Below are 16,631 nucleotides of genomic sequence, written 5' to 3'. Positions count from 1 at the left end.
CCTGTGCACCTGGTCATTTGCATACGTACTGGAAAAGAAGCGATTAGCATATCGTCTTATGAAATATGCATATTCCAGCTTCAAAGCCATGTGAATATAGCGCAAAACTTAATTTGGTGCGTCGTGCCTTACCTGCTGATGAATCACCTCTTGTGTCTTCTCTATCCCGTTTAGAACATCAATCAGCCTGGTAAGAGACGACGGCTTGGCTTTCTCCGCTGTGTGTGTGTGTCAGTGTGTGTCAGTGTGTGTGTTTGGTAGCGTTTAGCCATCCATTGATACGTATAGTAAGTGCATTTTTGTGTCATCAAGCAGCCTACGTAAGAAAGACTTGAAGGTTTGAGACTGGTTTTTATTCTGTCACACTGAGTCCGTTGCACCAAGTAGACTACCGGTCAGATGAATAATATAAGCAGTAAGCAAGCTGCGGACATAGCGCCCTGGTTCACCCTCGTATTGCGGGTCTGTTATTGAAAGCTGAGACCACTGACCCGTTGCTGGATCTTGTTGATGGCATTGTGGGAAAGGAATGCAGCTTAAGAAAGTGCAACTGGAAGACGACGCCATAAACTTGCTTTATTTACAGAAGCACAACTGTCTGTCGACGCGGTGTTCCTTCTCTCTGTTCATATCGACAGCTGGAAAGTATTGTGACACCATTGCATGTGAGGAAGCAGTTCACCAATGCAGTGCCGATGCTCTTATAACAGCCCACCTCCGCTCTCCTGGTGTCGGGTGACGGCTCTGTGTTTCCGGAGTTTTGTTCTCGGGGATTGATAATAATTAACGTATTTGAAATGAAAATGTACCTAATCCTCTCACTCTCTCTCTCTCTCTCTCTCTCTCTCTCTCTCTCTCTCTCTCTCTCTCTCTCTCTCTCTCTCTCTCTCTCTCTCTCTCTCTCTCTCTTTTTCCCCCGCCCACACACACACACACACACACGTAAGAAACCACCTAAGGAACCGGAAAAAGCATACACAGTAAAAAGTCCTCTGAAAATACACATGCAAAACCAACCAGCGTCTCTCAACCCAACTTTCTTTCCCCTGCCGGCAGAGTACCGCGGCCACCTCGTACCCAATATGCAGGGGTGGCGGCAGAGGAAGTACTCCCATGGTACCGTGAAGCGTGAGGAAAAATCAATCTTTTAGTCTCCAGTGCTTGCGTTTCTCTCCTTGCCTCCTTGCGGTCCGTCATTCATTCTTCCCTTTCCTTCTTTACCTCGATCCGCTCTTCATCTTTCCTATCAGCTAGTATTGATGGAATGGTTGGTGCTCTCTCTCTCTCTCTCTCTCTCTCTCTCTCTCTCTCTCTCTCTCTCTCTCTCTCTCTCTCTCTCTCTCTCTCTCTCTCTCTCTCTCTCTCTCTCTCTCTGAGTCGAGGCAAATCAAATCTTCGACTGGATTCGCACAAAATTGTAACACGACATAAGAAAAAAAATGAATAAGTAAAAATAAGTAAATAAATAAAAATAAATAAATAAATAAGCAAAATAAAAGGTGCCACTTAGAGCAATTAGACGCGGAAAACATCCCCTCCCGATGACATTAAACCTGTGAACAAGAAGAGAAAGGAAGAGTGTGGAATTCATCTGATATCACAATACGTATTAGGATCCTGACAATTAAAAAGGACACTCCAAGGAATTCACCGAAGCTGCTTAGGAACGTAATGGGGAAACGGAAAGATACATAACATGCTCTCATTAAAGGAAAGAAAGAAAATAAATAGTATCTTAGTATATTTTCTCTGCTGTGAATATCGTAATAAAATATTTAGTGGATTGTCTTGCGCTATAGCTTTTTATTATGAACGTATCATGACAAGGTATGGAAGCCACTCATCTAGTAGACATTCAAATCAAATGACTCAAATGTTAGTATGTAAATGATGATCAGCGTTACATTTCCTTGCTTCTAATAATCTAAAACATTGTAGTGATCTTTATGTGGTTCATATTCGATCAATATCTGCCCTTGTTTTTAGTGCAATATGGATGAAGTAAGGCGTTATTATGACTTTTACCTAATAACTGGATCATTCGCTTCCTTATAGTTTCCAGAGAGTGTGAAATGATTTGTTATTAATGGTGCAATTTATAATGAGGATTTCTTTTTCTACCAGTGTATGAGTGGATGGGTGAGCGAGTGAGAGTGAATCTGTCCCTTCATCTGTCACTTGTTATCTATGCTTCTGCCTCTGTGTCCGTGTTGTCAGAGCGTTCTGTTTCTGTCCCCGGAATGTCACTGAGGATGGAAGCTGTTCTGATCACAGAGGATCGGGAGTCCAGAATTTTTTTGAGAAATGCTTAGTTGAGCATGGTTGTGAGAGGAACGATTTCCGGAAAATGTGAAGCGTCACTGGAACGAGATAGATTGATAGATAGATAGATAGATAGATAGATAGATAGATAGATAGATAGATAGAGAGAGAGAGAGAGAGAGAGAGGAGAGAGAGAGAGAGAGAGAGAGAGAGAGAGAGAGAGAGAGGGAGAGAGGGAGAGAGAGAGAGAGAGAGAGAGAGAGAGAGGAGAGGAGAGAGAGAGAGAGAGAGAGAGAGAGAGAGAGAGAGTCTCTTTTTCCTTCATTTAATAAATTGGTGGCGACCCTTGGTCTCCCAAGACACGACACGATACCCCCCCCACACACACGCACGCACGCACACACACACGCACGCACGGACACACACACACACACACACACACACACACACACACACACACACACACACACACACACACACACACACACACACACACACACACACACACACACTTTCTCTCTCTCTCTCTATGAAACAATCCCTGTATAAAACGCACCTGCCTTTCTCCACCTGTCATCCAATCTCAGGCGAAACAAGACCAAATACGTAAGAAAATACGATAAAGTACCTCAGTAAAAATAAAAGTTGGAATATACCATGAAATCCTTTCCTGTGTTATATCAAAATGGACTTTCATTTACCGAGAAACACAATACGAGTAAATCATCAAAGACTCTCTAAGCTAAGTGAGTCTGAGGTCAGCAGCTGTTGATCGTCTTACCATTAGTATTGGAAACAGGGCACTGAGAAGAAAAGTAAAGGAAGTAGCTTGTAAAAATGTCTAATTCTCAGTAAGTTCTTAACCTAAGTGGACGTGAGGATTGTGGGGATCGTCCAGGCATTAGCGTCAGGAAGTGGGTCACCGGCTTCTGGGCGTTTGACGACGGTTATAAACACATCCAGAACACTTGGAGAGTTTTTGTTGTGTGTGAAAGATATTGGAGTGTATATCTTGTGCGATTGGTCTCTCTCTCTCTCCTCTCTCTCTCTCTCTCTCTCTCTCTCTCTCTCTCTCTCTCTCGCTCTAGCTCTTGCTCTCGCTCCACGTTCTTTTGCTGCCTCTAAATGAAGGTTTGAAGTGACGAGCCACATCTCAGTGCGTGTACAGCTGCAGTAAAGGTCTGTGAGCTATTCACGTTCAAGAATTTGACGCTACCTTCACCATATTTTTGCCTGGCTATATTTATGAATTAAGGCTTAAAAGAAAATACAGATGTGTCTCTTCTGCCTCGTATTTCTTCGCCAAAATGGAAAAGAAAATGTAGGTGTGTCACTTCTGCTTCGTATTTTTCTGCTAAAAGGGTAAGCGTTGTGCCTTGGGTAGCGGCAAGTCTGGCTGCTCGGGGTCTTACTCTCCACATTGATTCCGCCTTTCAGTTTTGCTTCAAACAGAGCACACACGTACTCCTCTGCCTCGACCTCAAACGGTTTGCCTCTTATCCCGGGATGTCGGCATTGAACTGCAACCTGAAAAGACTTGTTAGACTCTCTTATCGAGTGTTTACAGTCATTCGATGCACCAAGGAAGGCCGTGTAGGGGAGTAGAGTCAGACATTACCACACAGTAACTACGTTGGAAGAAATCGTGTGTGTGTGTGTGTGTGTGTGTGTGTGTGTGTGTGTGTGTTTGCATACGTGTGTGTGTGTGTGTTTGCATACGTGTGTGTGTGTGTTTGCATACGTATGTCTATAACCCAAATGCCATTACCACATCCCACTCTCACAATATACAATCATAACATTTATTCAAGAAAAAAAAAAAAAAACACGAATGATGAACGTATTTTTAGCATCTTTTCCTATCTGAAAGTCTTTGCGGTGAGGCTGACATCTCCAATCAGAAGCAAAAATGAGATGTCAAAACAACAAGAGACGGGCGGCTTGCGTCGATTTTACATTTTCCAAGCGCGTGTTGTGCAGCAGACCATTTATAAAGACACCGCAGCTCCTCTCCGCCTCACGCAGCGACGCCAAGGCTCGGCGAAGGGGACAGCTTGCTCACATCAAGGGGAGTGAAGGAGGAAGCGGCGAGAGTTTCCTGACGATAGTGATGCGATGGCGGAGAAGGAAGAGGAGATAAGAGTAAAGGTGGCAGATGAGAAGTGTGAGTACTGGAGTGTGAGATGGAATGAGATCGGGGAATATAGGAAAGGAGGTGAGGGCGTAGGTAGTGAACCGTAAAGGAGGAGGAAAAACTACACGAGAGGAAAGGTTCGTGGCGTAAGAAAGATGAACGGGGAGAGAGGATGGAGGAAAACGCCCCACCAAAAAACAGGGTTGGTAGGAAATGAGGTGGTTTGTGGGAAGTGAAGGAGCAGTCACTTGCCTATTAGGTAATGGAAACGCTTTGTATATGTCAAGTAATTAATCTCTCTCTCTCTCTCTCTCTCTCTCTCTCTCTCTCTCTCTCTCTCTCTCTTCTCTCTCTCTCTCTCTCTCTCTCTGAACAGTAATGCTCAAAGACTCTTCAAATGAGGAAACACTCAGATTAACCACAAACGTTCTTCTACACCTTGTCATTACCGCCTCAATAATCTCTAAAAGGAACCTCCATTTGAAATACATAAATGCTTCTCTTCCTGCCCTACAAGATCCTCTAAGGAAATGGCCGGGCAAGGCGAAGGCACTCTTAACATCACCAAAAGTAGAGGGGAGGTGACGGGAGTTAAAAGGGACACACCCTCTTGGGAAGTGCAAACCATTGATGTGAAAGGACCGCGCGCCTCTCTTAGAATTTTAATTAGAATGCCATGGTTCCCGCTCTGCTGAGAGAAGCCCAGTGTGTCCACCAGAGACGCGCTACACCCATCGCGGATTACAGAATGCGGTGGTCGGGGTGCGTGTAAGGGAGAGAGTGAGTTAGCGGAGACAAGGCAGGAGCTCCAAGGCAAGACTCTATTGATCTCCAGATTATAGGGCACTTGCATTGGGTTTCCAGGTGCCAGTTGTGATTAAAGGTGGCACCTCTGCTCAATGTTTCCCTCGTGTCCTGTACGCTTCGGAAACATTTCTCTCACTGCGGATAATATTGCGGGATTATGAGCCACAGATGAGGTTGCTTGTATTGGATGAAGGTGTCTGAGTCGCCGAAATGATCAAACTTGGTAACGTGATGACCTCATTCTCACGAGTTCAAATCATGTCAATGATGCCAACGCAGGCGCCATTCCCTGCCAGGACGGCGGCGATAAACATGTTCAATAAAATGTAACTAATGATTTTCCAGTATCGTGATGTCTTTTTATTATTCTGCTCATATTGAGGGCGACTGAGGGAGGTGTGGGTGGAACTGGGAGGGCGTCTTCCTCATCGTCATGGGGAGGGAATGGTGGTGGGGGAGTCTTCCTCGCCGCCGCGGGTGAGGGAATGTTGGCTGAATTTGCTCATCTCGGAGGAATATTGTGTCATCCTCACAGGAATCCCACGCCAGACACAAAACTCCAGCACATGGGCGGTGCGTGTCAGATCCACGCACACATTCCTTAAAGTTAACCAAGAGTTCTTTGTATTCCTGTCGGTGCAGTCATCCTTCGCCGCGGCCTGTCGCCACCTCGGCTCCTTGGTCCTCTGGTCACCTCGCCGCCTCCAGCGCTGCGGGCGACGTGGCCATCATCACGGCACTGAAAATTGATGGGGTCTTTTTCGGGCTCTGTGGCCTCGTTACTCCACCACGTCCTGGCTGTGGCAGCAGTAACTCCGCGGGCCTGGCGTGTGTCCTGGGCTGTGGCGGCGCCGAGAACCTATTGTGCCACGGGGGCGGTCGGTAGAAATCCATTTAAAGTACCATTTTTGTATGGACGGTAAAGTTCACGCACTGAGGAGAGAGACGATGGAAACGACGATGGCAGAATAGATGTCAGTGTGACGATGGGAAAAGCGGCGGTGGCTGCGATGTCCTGCAGTCTGTTGTGTCGATTGTGGCGGCGATGGAAAGATGTGATGGTCGCGGTGGGAAGACAGGTAGGCAGTCGGTAGCTCGGTGCTGGAACAGTAGAGGAAGCGGCAATTGGGGACAGACGGAGGTGGTGGCGGCGGCAGTGTCGTGTTGTTACGCCCTTGAGTGTGCGGCTGCCAATACCTTGCGAGTCTTTCCTTCGTGCAGGCGGTATAGCGTGACGGCGGATCTTCCCTCTTCGTTCGGCCTCTCATAACCGCCTGGCGCTCTGCGAACACACGCCTGCACTCGCAAATTCCTGGCCTTTCTGCCGCCAGCGACTCTCCTCTTCGTATCCTTTAAGTTCGTGCGGCTATGCAACAATAAGACATGTTAACCTGTAGCAGATAATTACGCGCGCTGACACACACACACACACACACACACACACACGCGGAGGAAGGTGGGCGGCAGAGTAAAATTATAAAATTCTTTCTTCATGTCGATCTCTTCCGTGACCTTTAACCTATGACTGCTCGTGTAGACTGATGACGACGACAGTAAGTAGCGGGATAAGAGAGAGAGAGAGAGAGAGAGAGAGAGAGAGAGAGAGAGAGAGAGAGAGAGAGAGAGAGAGAGAGAGAGAGAGAGAGGAGAGAGAGAGAGAGAGAGAGAGAGAGAGACTTGAATAAGAAAACGCACTCGGAAGATTAGAGGGAGGAGGAGGTGGAGGAGGAAAGACGAGGAGAAGAAAGAACGACGTAATAGACGAGAAAAGGGAAGAGGAGGAGGAACAGGAGGAGGAGGAGGAGGAGGAGGAGGAGGAGGAGAAAGTGGAGCGGGGAGAAGACGAAGACATGAAAGAGGAGAAGGAAATTTATGAGAAATGGAAAGGAAGGAAGAACGAGAGAGAGAGAGAGAGAGAGAGAGAGAGAGAGAGAGAGAGAGAGAGAGAGAGAGAGAGAGAGAGAGAGAGAGAGAGAGAGAGATTTAGGGAACGATGAGTCATATTGGGAGGAAGAGATTAGCACGAGGAAGAGGCGGAGAGAGCGAGAAGGAGACGTAAAGAGAAGTAATAGAAGGCTAGTAGAGAGTAGAGGCTTGTCATAAAGGTTTACACTGACTGCGTTAATGGTACGAAGGGCTACAGAGGAAGGGGAAGAGCAGACGTGAACGAGGAAGGGAACGAGGAAGGGCTACAGAAGGACCAGGGGGAGGAACAGCACGAAATCGAGGAAGGGAAGGAGGAGAGGGAGAAAAAGAAGAGAGAAGGTACGGAGGGATGGACAGGAAGTGTAGATTGTTCCTGTTTCCTGCCTACTTCTACTATATCATTTTTTTCCCTGTATTTTTTTTTTCCCCTGGCCTGAATCCAGTAAAGATTTCCATATACATAGACTTAGATGATCTTATTTACCATTTATCGATCCATTACCAGAGATTATCAGTGTATTGGTGCCAAAGGTTTAGTCTGAAGTGTACAGCCTCAAGTTTCAAGTTTTAGTCGTAATTACTACAAGGAAAGGGAAATTATAAAGGTTTTCATGTACGTATGTTTAGGTTATTTTATTTACCATTTTTCGGGCCATTACCACAGATCAGAGTTGTATTGATGCCAAAAATTTACTGTGAAACGTATAGCCTCAATTTGTTGTAAAGTTTTAGCGTCATAATTGCAGGCAGAAATAATCGGAAACGGGCTGCTAGTTGTGTTCTATTGGTCCGACGGAAACAAGTCAGAGATATGACGTAAAAAGTTGTTATTCACTATATAGATAAAAGGAAAAAAAATAATAATAATAATAGGCATTCAGAATTGCCTTCACACTCTAGTTCCTCACCTGAAAATAAAACTATGTATAATGAAAGGCTGCGTGCCTAAAATATGCAGCCCATGCCAACTATTCTCTAAAAATGGGGGCCACTTTTTTTTGCTAAATGGTTGGCGAAAAAAATTACTATAGATTATAAATTTCAACAACCATCTGCCGTGTAGTTAAAAGGTATTTAATGTAATAAAACCCATAAACGTAAAGGAATTTGTGTTATGTGAAACAAAGGCTCAGTTTGTTCAATATTAGGGGAGCGAGGGAGTGTAAAGGAGAGGGAGAGGGATGGGGAGAGGGAGGGAAGTGAGCGTTATGGGGGAGAGAGAAGTGTTGGGGAGGGAGGAGTTTAGAAAAAAGGAAGTGAAGGGTGAGAGAGAAGGGGAAGAGAGCATTGTAAGTAGAGGGGAAGAGGGAGCCGCTGAGAGGAAGGAACAATGACATTAAGAGCGAAGGGGGACCAGGGAGAGAGAGAGAGAGAGCGAGAGCAAGAGCGAGCGTGCAGTGTTAGATAAGGGGACCGGGAGGAGCCAACAGTACTACGCGACGAGAGAGATACGGAGAGGGAAGGAGGGAGCGCAGAGGCGAGGCGAGACTAAAGGAAAAAAATACGGAATCACCAGAGAAATGGAAGAGAGAGGGAAGGATATGCAGCTCTGTGTTGATTAAGGTGTCCTGCTGGCGAAAGTAGAAGTGGTGCTGCGTATAATGAACACGTTTTGAGAGGGAGAGGTCTCGCTTCCTTGACGATGTTAGTGCTAAGCTGCAACAAAGAGAGAAAATTTTTTGTGTGGAAAGTAGCGATGGGTTGAAATGCGTGGTGCAGTGGGAGGGTGGTCAAGTGCAGAGGACAGTGTCAGTGGTGAGTGTGGTGACAATTGTGGGGCGCGAGAGAGGGGAGATGATTAGATTGTCACAGATGAAGCAGTCTGTCAGGGGACGCTAAGAGCCTTAGTGAGGGAGAGCTGCGGGAGCCAATGATACGAAGAGATTGATTGACAGATAGTAAAAGGGAACGTATGGGATATGAAGATCAGGTGCAGAGAAAAGAAGTGTGTGTGTGTGTGTGTGTATGGACACTGAGGATAAGACTGTATTTTGATAGATGTCTCGATTCATGCATATGTATTGATCTCTCTCTCTCTCTCTCTCTCTCTCTCTCTCTCTCTCTCTCTCTCTCTCTCTCTCTCATATCACTACCGTTATGAAATCATATCCGTGAGAAGAGCAGATCTATTAGACCTATTAACCTGTAACGAGGATATCAATTCGTCTTCATTACTATTAATATACCAAATTATTTTCATTTTTAATATTAGGACTTACTATAAAGTATCAGTATCTCATACTAGAGGAACATCATCATCAGGACCCTGGATTAACTTCAGGCTTGGCGAAGTGTAGTGAGGCACGAGTACGAGTATGCCACTGAGACATCCCAGCTCCAGTAATTCTAGAGGGTGTCGCAGCAAGGCGAGGAGCAGGAATAGGAATAGGAGGGTGAATAGTGTCTTGGTTCAGAGAGGGGGAGGGAGAGAGAGAGAGAGGTGGTGATATAGGGGGGGGGGAGAGAGAGAGGTGGTGATACCTGTCATGTGTGTGTGTGTATGCGTGGGCAGCTGGTGATAGTGGGAGCAGAATCTGAGGCGGCAGGTGTTGTGTGTAAAGTGTATCTGGTTCATGACGCAGTCCAGCCACGTCCACGCGCGGGGAGTGGAAGTTGCCTCAGCATATTTCTCCTTTTTGAGTTTAACCATCATTTGAGCGAGGCTTGGAAATCTCCCTTACGATGTCGACTCAGAGAAGTCATTGAGAAGGATGAGTGTAGGATTGTTGGCTTAGCAGAACAAACAAGTCAGCTTAGAGGAAGCGTGGAGACTTCTCTTTCTGGGGTAACAGGCACCAAGGAAAATAGTAATGCAGCTTTAGGTCGAGAGGCTGAAAAACACGAGTCCCCGCTCCGACCACATGACCAAATCGAGAACGGGGTCACAAAGAAAGAAACATGGTGACGTCATAGATTCTGCGCACTTAGTTTTCCATGTGCTACCTCAAGTAACCGCTCAGTGTCGGGAAAGTCTCCACCTTGCAAAAATGTCATGTCCGTTAAGACGTCGCATGAAATTGGTCAAGGTCACGGATGTTGGTCAGCAGTTTTTTGACTTTAGCAAGGTTACAATTTATGTTGATAGTTTCCTTGATGTTTTGGTGTAAAGGAGGGCAGGCTGGCAGACCGAACTGGCTGTTAGGGCACTGTTACTTTAGGGCGCTCTTCGTACGCGGGAACTAAAAACGGAAATACGTAACTCTTTCTTATTCGATCAAAGGCAAATCAACAAAAGTCCTTTCTTCGAGCTGGATGAGTGGGAGCCATCGATTTTCCCTTTGTGCATCACTGAACCTCTGAAAAAAAAAAAAAAGCACCACTCCTACACGTTACTGACAAACTAAGACCTGATCGAGGAGGAAAACACATGGATTGATAGCACGATGACTGTGGATCGGGATAGGGCACCTTGAAGCAAGACTAGATTAATATGGATGTAGAGGATCGTGTACTATTGGCTAAACTCCTTTCTCGACATTCTAGACGGCAGAATCTCATGTTACTGCTGTTGGTTATACGTCTCACTACGGAGGTGCAGACTGAGCCAACGCGATGCCTTTGCTCAGAGCCAGTGAGTAGGGAGACCGGCTTGAGTAGTATGTTAATTTCACCTTAGCAGTCACTGGGGTGGGAGGAAGGTCTGTGCTCGCCGTGCCTCACTGACCAGGAACTATTCTCAAACGTTTCGGCGTCTTTTGTGAATCAATAGGGTCTAGTGGAAGTCTTCAAGGTTTTCACGGGCGTGTTGAAGATTTTAGTGATAGTTCAAGGTTTTGTATCAGTTGGAGAATATTCTTAGGAACGCGACTACTTATCTGAGTAACCTTTGAAAAATAGTGTTTAATGGAACCCAGAGCGTTTGAGAATGTGGTTCCGAGTAACAGGCAGTGAAAATTTCTGACATGGAAGAGCTGGGCCGGTTGTCGGGAGTTGTCTTGCCTGTTGTATTCTCTCTCTCTCTCTCTCTCTCTCTCTCTCTCTCTCTCTCTCTCTCTCTCTCTCTCTCTCATCGATCGATATCCCTTCTTTGATGACATTCCTCTCCCTTGGACATCACCCATATAAACCCTTCCTTCACCTTCACCTTCCATTCATTACACACACACACACACACACACACACACACACACACACACACACACACACACACACACACACACACACACACACACCACCACCAGTGACATGCCACTCTAAGCCGCATCACCACCTGCATCTCCACCTGGCCAGACAACGGAAGCTTGAGGATGAAACCACCATAGGAACGTCAATCCAGCGTGACCAGTGTCCTCGAGAAATTAATCCCCGGTAGAGCGATTATCTGCCACATGTGGAGGGCCGCCTGTCGTTATTAGGGTTAAAGGGGAAGGAAGAGATTATTAAGTTGGAGGATACTGTCGGGAATGCTGCGCGGAATAACAGGTGGCTGGTGTAATAGAAACCGGATATTAGCCGTGGCACATTCCAGGGTCTGTGTGCGTTGTATGGGGCCTGGTTTTCGTGGTGGTGGTGGTGATGGTGCGTGGTGGTGCTGCTTATAACCACCTGGCTGGCAGAAGATTCTCAGTGAGTCCATATGAGTGCGTTTCCGCTTTTTACACACCTGCTGTATTGTGTGTGTGTGTGTATGTGTGTGTGTGTGTGTGTTTGTGTTTGTGTGTGCGTGCGTGCAAGATCGATGTAAGTGACAGCGGGATCCTGGTGGCGGTGATCAATCTTGACACACTCACTAAGCAATCACCAAGTGGCGCCAGGTCCTGCTCGCTCAGCGCCACACACACACACAAACACACACGCACACACACACAGTCAAGAGTGGTCTCAAATACTTTCTTACGTGTGGCAGGAGAGTTACGTCCTTTCCAAAATCCTGTCAGTGGAATCCCATAATTTAGTGTGATGATCTTTTTTTTCTCAGGTAAGTTGTACAGTTTAGCAAATTTGGTGTGAATGTGATGCCATGTGATGTGGTTTGCTAATTCTACTTCTGTTTATGTTGAAAAGGTTCGTTCGTTTTTCGAATTACTTCAGATTTACGAAAATAAATAGAGATGCGAATTACACAGTTTTGTAGCATCTGACATGTTACATACAAGTAAGAAAGAAAAATTTAAGCAGAATTCAACACACATGATATAAAAAAAATAAAAGAGAAGTAAATTTTAGTATCGTAGCACAAATTTCTTACACTTGAGAGAGGAAAGAAGATTAATGACAAGAAGAATTATGTTAGAAACCCGCCTACTGCAGACACTGGCCGCAAAAACTAGGAGATCAAAAAAATCGACATTGGAAGTAGAGTGTACAGGACAGGCGCCATTTTTTTTTTTAGAAGGATCAGCAGCTTAGTAAATCTGACCACCAGAAGTGAGATACAGGAACATTTTTATGGTGTTGACGACGGACGCAGGGCTACAAAGGATGAAAAACACTGCTGGAGATTTAATTTGGAGAACAGTAAGTGAGCAAGATTAGAGATGACAATATGGTAAAAAAAAAAAAAAAACACCAGTTGGAATCTATTGCTTAGCACTGTTTCATCATTAGTTGTGTGTTATGTCGGAGATTTCAGACACTGGAAAGTGAGTGAGAGAAATTAAAGATGACGAGATGGGAAGACAAGACCAGTAGCAGAACATTGTTACGTCGTCAGTTGTTAGAGTATGTAATGTTGGAACAAATGATGCCCCAGTATGAAGTGAGACTCGGTGTGTGAGGATGAAGTGCCATGGTCAGCTCAGAACGTCTTCCAATATTAAAGGTGTCTTACCGTGTGAGAAGATACATATTTCCTGGTTCTGAAAAATGGCTGAGACTCGATGTCTTATGTGGCTGTGAAAGACAGCTAGGCGTTGAAAAAGGAAGGGAGATATTTTGTAGCAAACGCATATGTCTTCCATTCACACCATGGTAAGAGGCTTGTATCATTTATTCCGAAGACCACAAGATTGCATGCCACTGTTATAGGAATGGCCACCTGCTGAAGGTTGTAAGTCGTGGTTGTAGTTGTGTGAATCATGACTTAATGCTTATATGAGAGTGGCTGTTCGCACGATCACAAGTCTCACAATATTTATATATCTCTCTGCATTTTATTGTGCAATATCATTTTTTTTTTCAGACTCGTTGAAATACCAGAATCTGAAAGCAGTCTATGTATATATATTTTTTTTCGGTATGACTGCGTTTCAATACACGATTGTACGAGTATGTAACACGCAACACTATTACAACAGACACACACACACACACACACACACACACACACACACACACACACACACACACACACACACACACACACACACACACACACACACACACACACAAAACCCCAGAGCCAAGATTCACTGAGGACGGAACCGGACACAGGAAAATTATTAGTCTGTTAATGGGACACATTTGACCGGACAAAAATGTTCCCTGTTGTGGAAAAACGCCACTCCAAGTTGCAGCAGATCTAATGAGGACTGCTTTTCGAAATATTTTTGTTCCAGATTAATAACGAAGGAAAACAGAGAAAAGGAAAACAGACGGACAAACACACAGACAGACAGACAAGGATAGACACGCAGACAGGCGGGGAAAAAGATGTGTTTATCATGAAGTGACAAGTCTTTTTTTTTTTTTTTTGTCTTTCACTCTCTCTTTTATGGATCCGCACACACGCCTGCCGCCCCTTCAGGCAAATCCTTGTGCGCCTCGCTGGAAAGGAACGATGGAAGGCTCGGTAAAACACAAGGGACGAAGATGTTTTGTTTCCTCTCGCTCGACGGCCGCCATTTGTGAGGATGACAGTTGCGTGAAATAATTCATAAAAAAAAGAAGAAAAACATCGGTAGTGGTGCTCGTTGGGATTATGGTATAGCTCTTGTTGATGTGAGAATGGTGGTGCAGTGCTGGTGGTGCGGTGACGGTGATGGCCTTGTGGTGAGAGTAAGATGCTTGTTGGTGGTGGTGGTGGTGGTGGTGGTGGTGATGGTGGTGGTGGTGGTCTTCTCTTGCAGGGTGGAAAGTGATCATAATATTTTACCGGTGCTTGTGGTGGTGATTGTGGGGGTTGTAAGGTGTGGGTAAGTGTCTTGCTTGTTGGTTTTGGTGGTGGTGGTGGTGGTGGTGGTGGAAGTGGTTGATTTTAGACTTTACGATATGTTTATTCTTTCAATGATAAACAAATAAAAAAAAACATTCTTTTTAGACATATAATGTGTAGTTTTCATACCAATACTCCTCCTCCTCCTCCTCCTCCTCCTCCTCCTCCTCCTCCTCCTCCTCCTCACCATCATCATCATCATCATCTAAAACACAGCACTAGTCAATAGCGTTCATAAATACAACAAGTGCTACGTAAATTTCTGATGTTACATTTTATATTAAGAAATGATCGTCCTAACCTTTATTTGGCTCTGAACACTTATCGCGGTGAGCAACGGGGAAGGGAAACGACGTAGTTTACTGAGAGCGCGGTGAAGTAATATTGCTAACGTCACCATAAGTATGAGAGATTTTGGCAAAACCCTATATTCTCATGCTTTGTCCTTGGAAATATGCGATCATTATTATGTCTGATTTTTTTTTTTTTTCTATAGTCGAGCGCAGGTGTGAGGTTTTAAGTGGGCCAGAATTTTGGAGTTTGGGTGAAAATTTTAGTTTTCTATGTTATGGCGTCATAGAAAACGCATTGTTCCCTGAATCGAATGGCGTAAGTTTTTATATTATTTTTCCCAAAATTTGAAGGGAAAACAACGGTTTATTTAGCGAAATTTAAAGATCCTAGACCGTTTAATCCCCCACAGCGTCGGCTGTTCACGCTTCCATATGCTAATTACAAAAGTATCCACAAAAATTTTTATTTTATTTTATTTTATTTTTTTGTTAGATAAACCAATGTTCTTGCATCTGGCAACAATGTGTATTTGGTAATAGTTGTGTTTATGTCCTGGAGTCGAGAATGAAGTGCGATATAGGGAGACACGAAGTTTCATCTTGTGTACTCGCCAGTTATTCTCTTATCTACAATGCCAAAGAGGTCTAGATAAGTCTAGAAAAGCTGTCATGGAACGTTTGACCAAGAAAGCAGAGAGAGAGAGAGAGAGAGAGAGAGAGAGAGAGAGAGAGAGAGAGAGAGAGAGAGAGAGAGAGAGAGGGAGGGAGGGAGGTGGAAACCACGGAGCACCATGGCCTCAATTCCAGAGATCATCCACAATTAGTAAGTACTTTTAGTAATAATTATATTGAATTAAATGAAGTTATTATGTTAGAAACATATGTATAGTGTATAAGCTTCACACCACACTGTTGATGTCCTGCTCCGCCAGGAGGAACTGAACAAGAGAAGCATTTCTGCAAAGAAACTCACCATAAGAAAGAAGAGGAAGGTGAAGGCAACTGATAGAGATGATAGTTACAGTGCAGGAGGTCATTAATGGCAGTATTGACACAAGTCTTTAACAGCTCTTATCTCAAAATTATCTTCGCTACATATTCAAACTACATCTCCTCCCAAAGTTACTAACCACTTTTAATTGTTTGTTCTCTTGGAAAGGGAAACTTGTAATGCAAAGATGTGTGATAAAAAAAAAAAATTCCTGAAGAAAGAAAAAAAAATTACGTATTTTGAAAAGAAGAAAAAAAGATTGCCCAAAGTTTTATAATGCATTAAGGAACAACGTATGAACACAGAGTTGTTTAGTATATGTCAGAGAATCAAATGTTAAAGAAAATTTGTAATGAAAAGCATGAAATTTTAGTTCCAGTTTTTCTTATCGAAAATTCTGACATTTTTCAAAAATGAAAAAAAAAAGAAAGTGTAAACAAACTTAACAAAAATTGGGAGAAATATTACACGCATGGCCACCTAACTTCTTTAAAAGTTATAAGCAGATTGGGTCAAAAATTGTTTGGGAGGATTCTGACCTTAATTCATCCATCGTTTGCACACTAGTTTCCTTTCATTTCATTATCCTGCCGCTTTGCATAAGAAAGAAACTATTCTGCCTTTATATCTCTTATAATCTACACTTTTTTTTTTCAACTTGGTGTTTGTACTGGAAAACATTACTTGTCTTTAGTGATTAACGTAATAAAAGCAAAATCAACACAAGAAAACACCCTCTATAAAATCTGAGAGGAATATACAAAAGCACTAAGGACGCTGAAGGCATTACGAGTCCCAGCAGAGACCAGTATGGCGGCTACAATGGAGTCCACTAGCTGGCTTCATTTTGTCCCCACAGCTTGAAGACGTCCCTTGCTTTACAATAACTCGTGTTGTGGCTGATACGGCGTCATCACGAGTGGCGCAAAATAAAGAAGGAAAAAGTTAGTTTGAAGCCGGAAATCAGTCTGGCGTGATGGCCTCTTCAGGTTCTTGTTATCATTGCTTTGCTTAATTAAGGAATGAGAAAGGTGGCGCTCCGAGTGGAGGAGTCTAATTAGCAGCAGTTCTTGTGTGTATAATTTTCGTATTTCTTAGTTTCCTTTTATTTGGCAATTCTTGTTT

The 16,631-nt window shown here is 44.2% G+C and overlaps 2 protein-coding genes across 18 annotated transcripts in view; one reads left to right on the top strand and one right to left on the bottom strand.

Moving 5' to 3' along the window:
* The window catches only part of LOC135107037 (uncharacterized), a 156,896-nt gene that overhangs the window by 27,504 nt on the left and 112,761 nt on the right, over positions 1 to 16,631 (top strand). The gene's annotated exons all lie outside the window — the stretch shown is intronic.
* Positions 1 to 16,631, bottom strand: part of LOC135107036 (nephrin-like) — a 124,860-nt gene that overhangs the window by 40,838 nt on the left and 67,391 nt on the right. The window lies entirely within an intron of this gene.

Source organism: Scylla paramamosain, chromosome 14 (assembly GCF_035594125.1).
Source record: "Scylla paramamosain isolate STU-SP2022 chromosome 14, ASM3559412v1, whole genome shotgun sequence".
NCBI lineage: Eukaryota > Metazoa > Arthropoda > Malacostraca > Decapoda > Portunidae > Scylla > Scylla paramamosain.
This window is presented reverse-complemented; position numbering and strand designations above follow the sequence as displayed.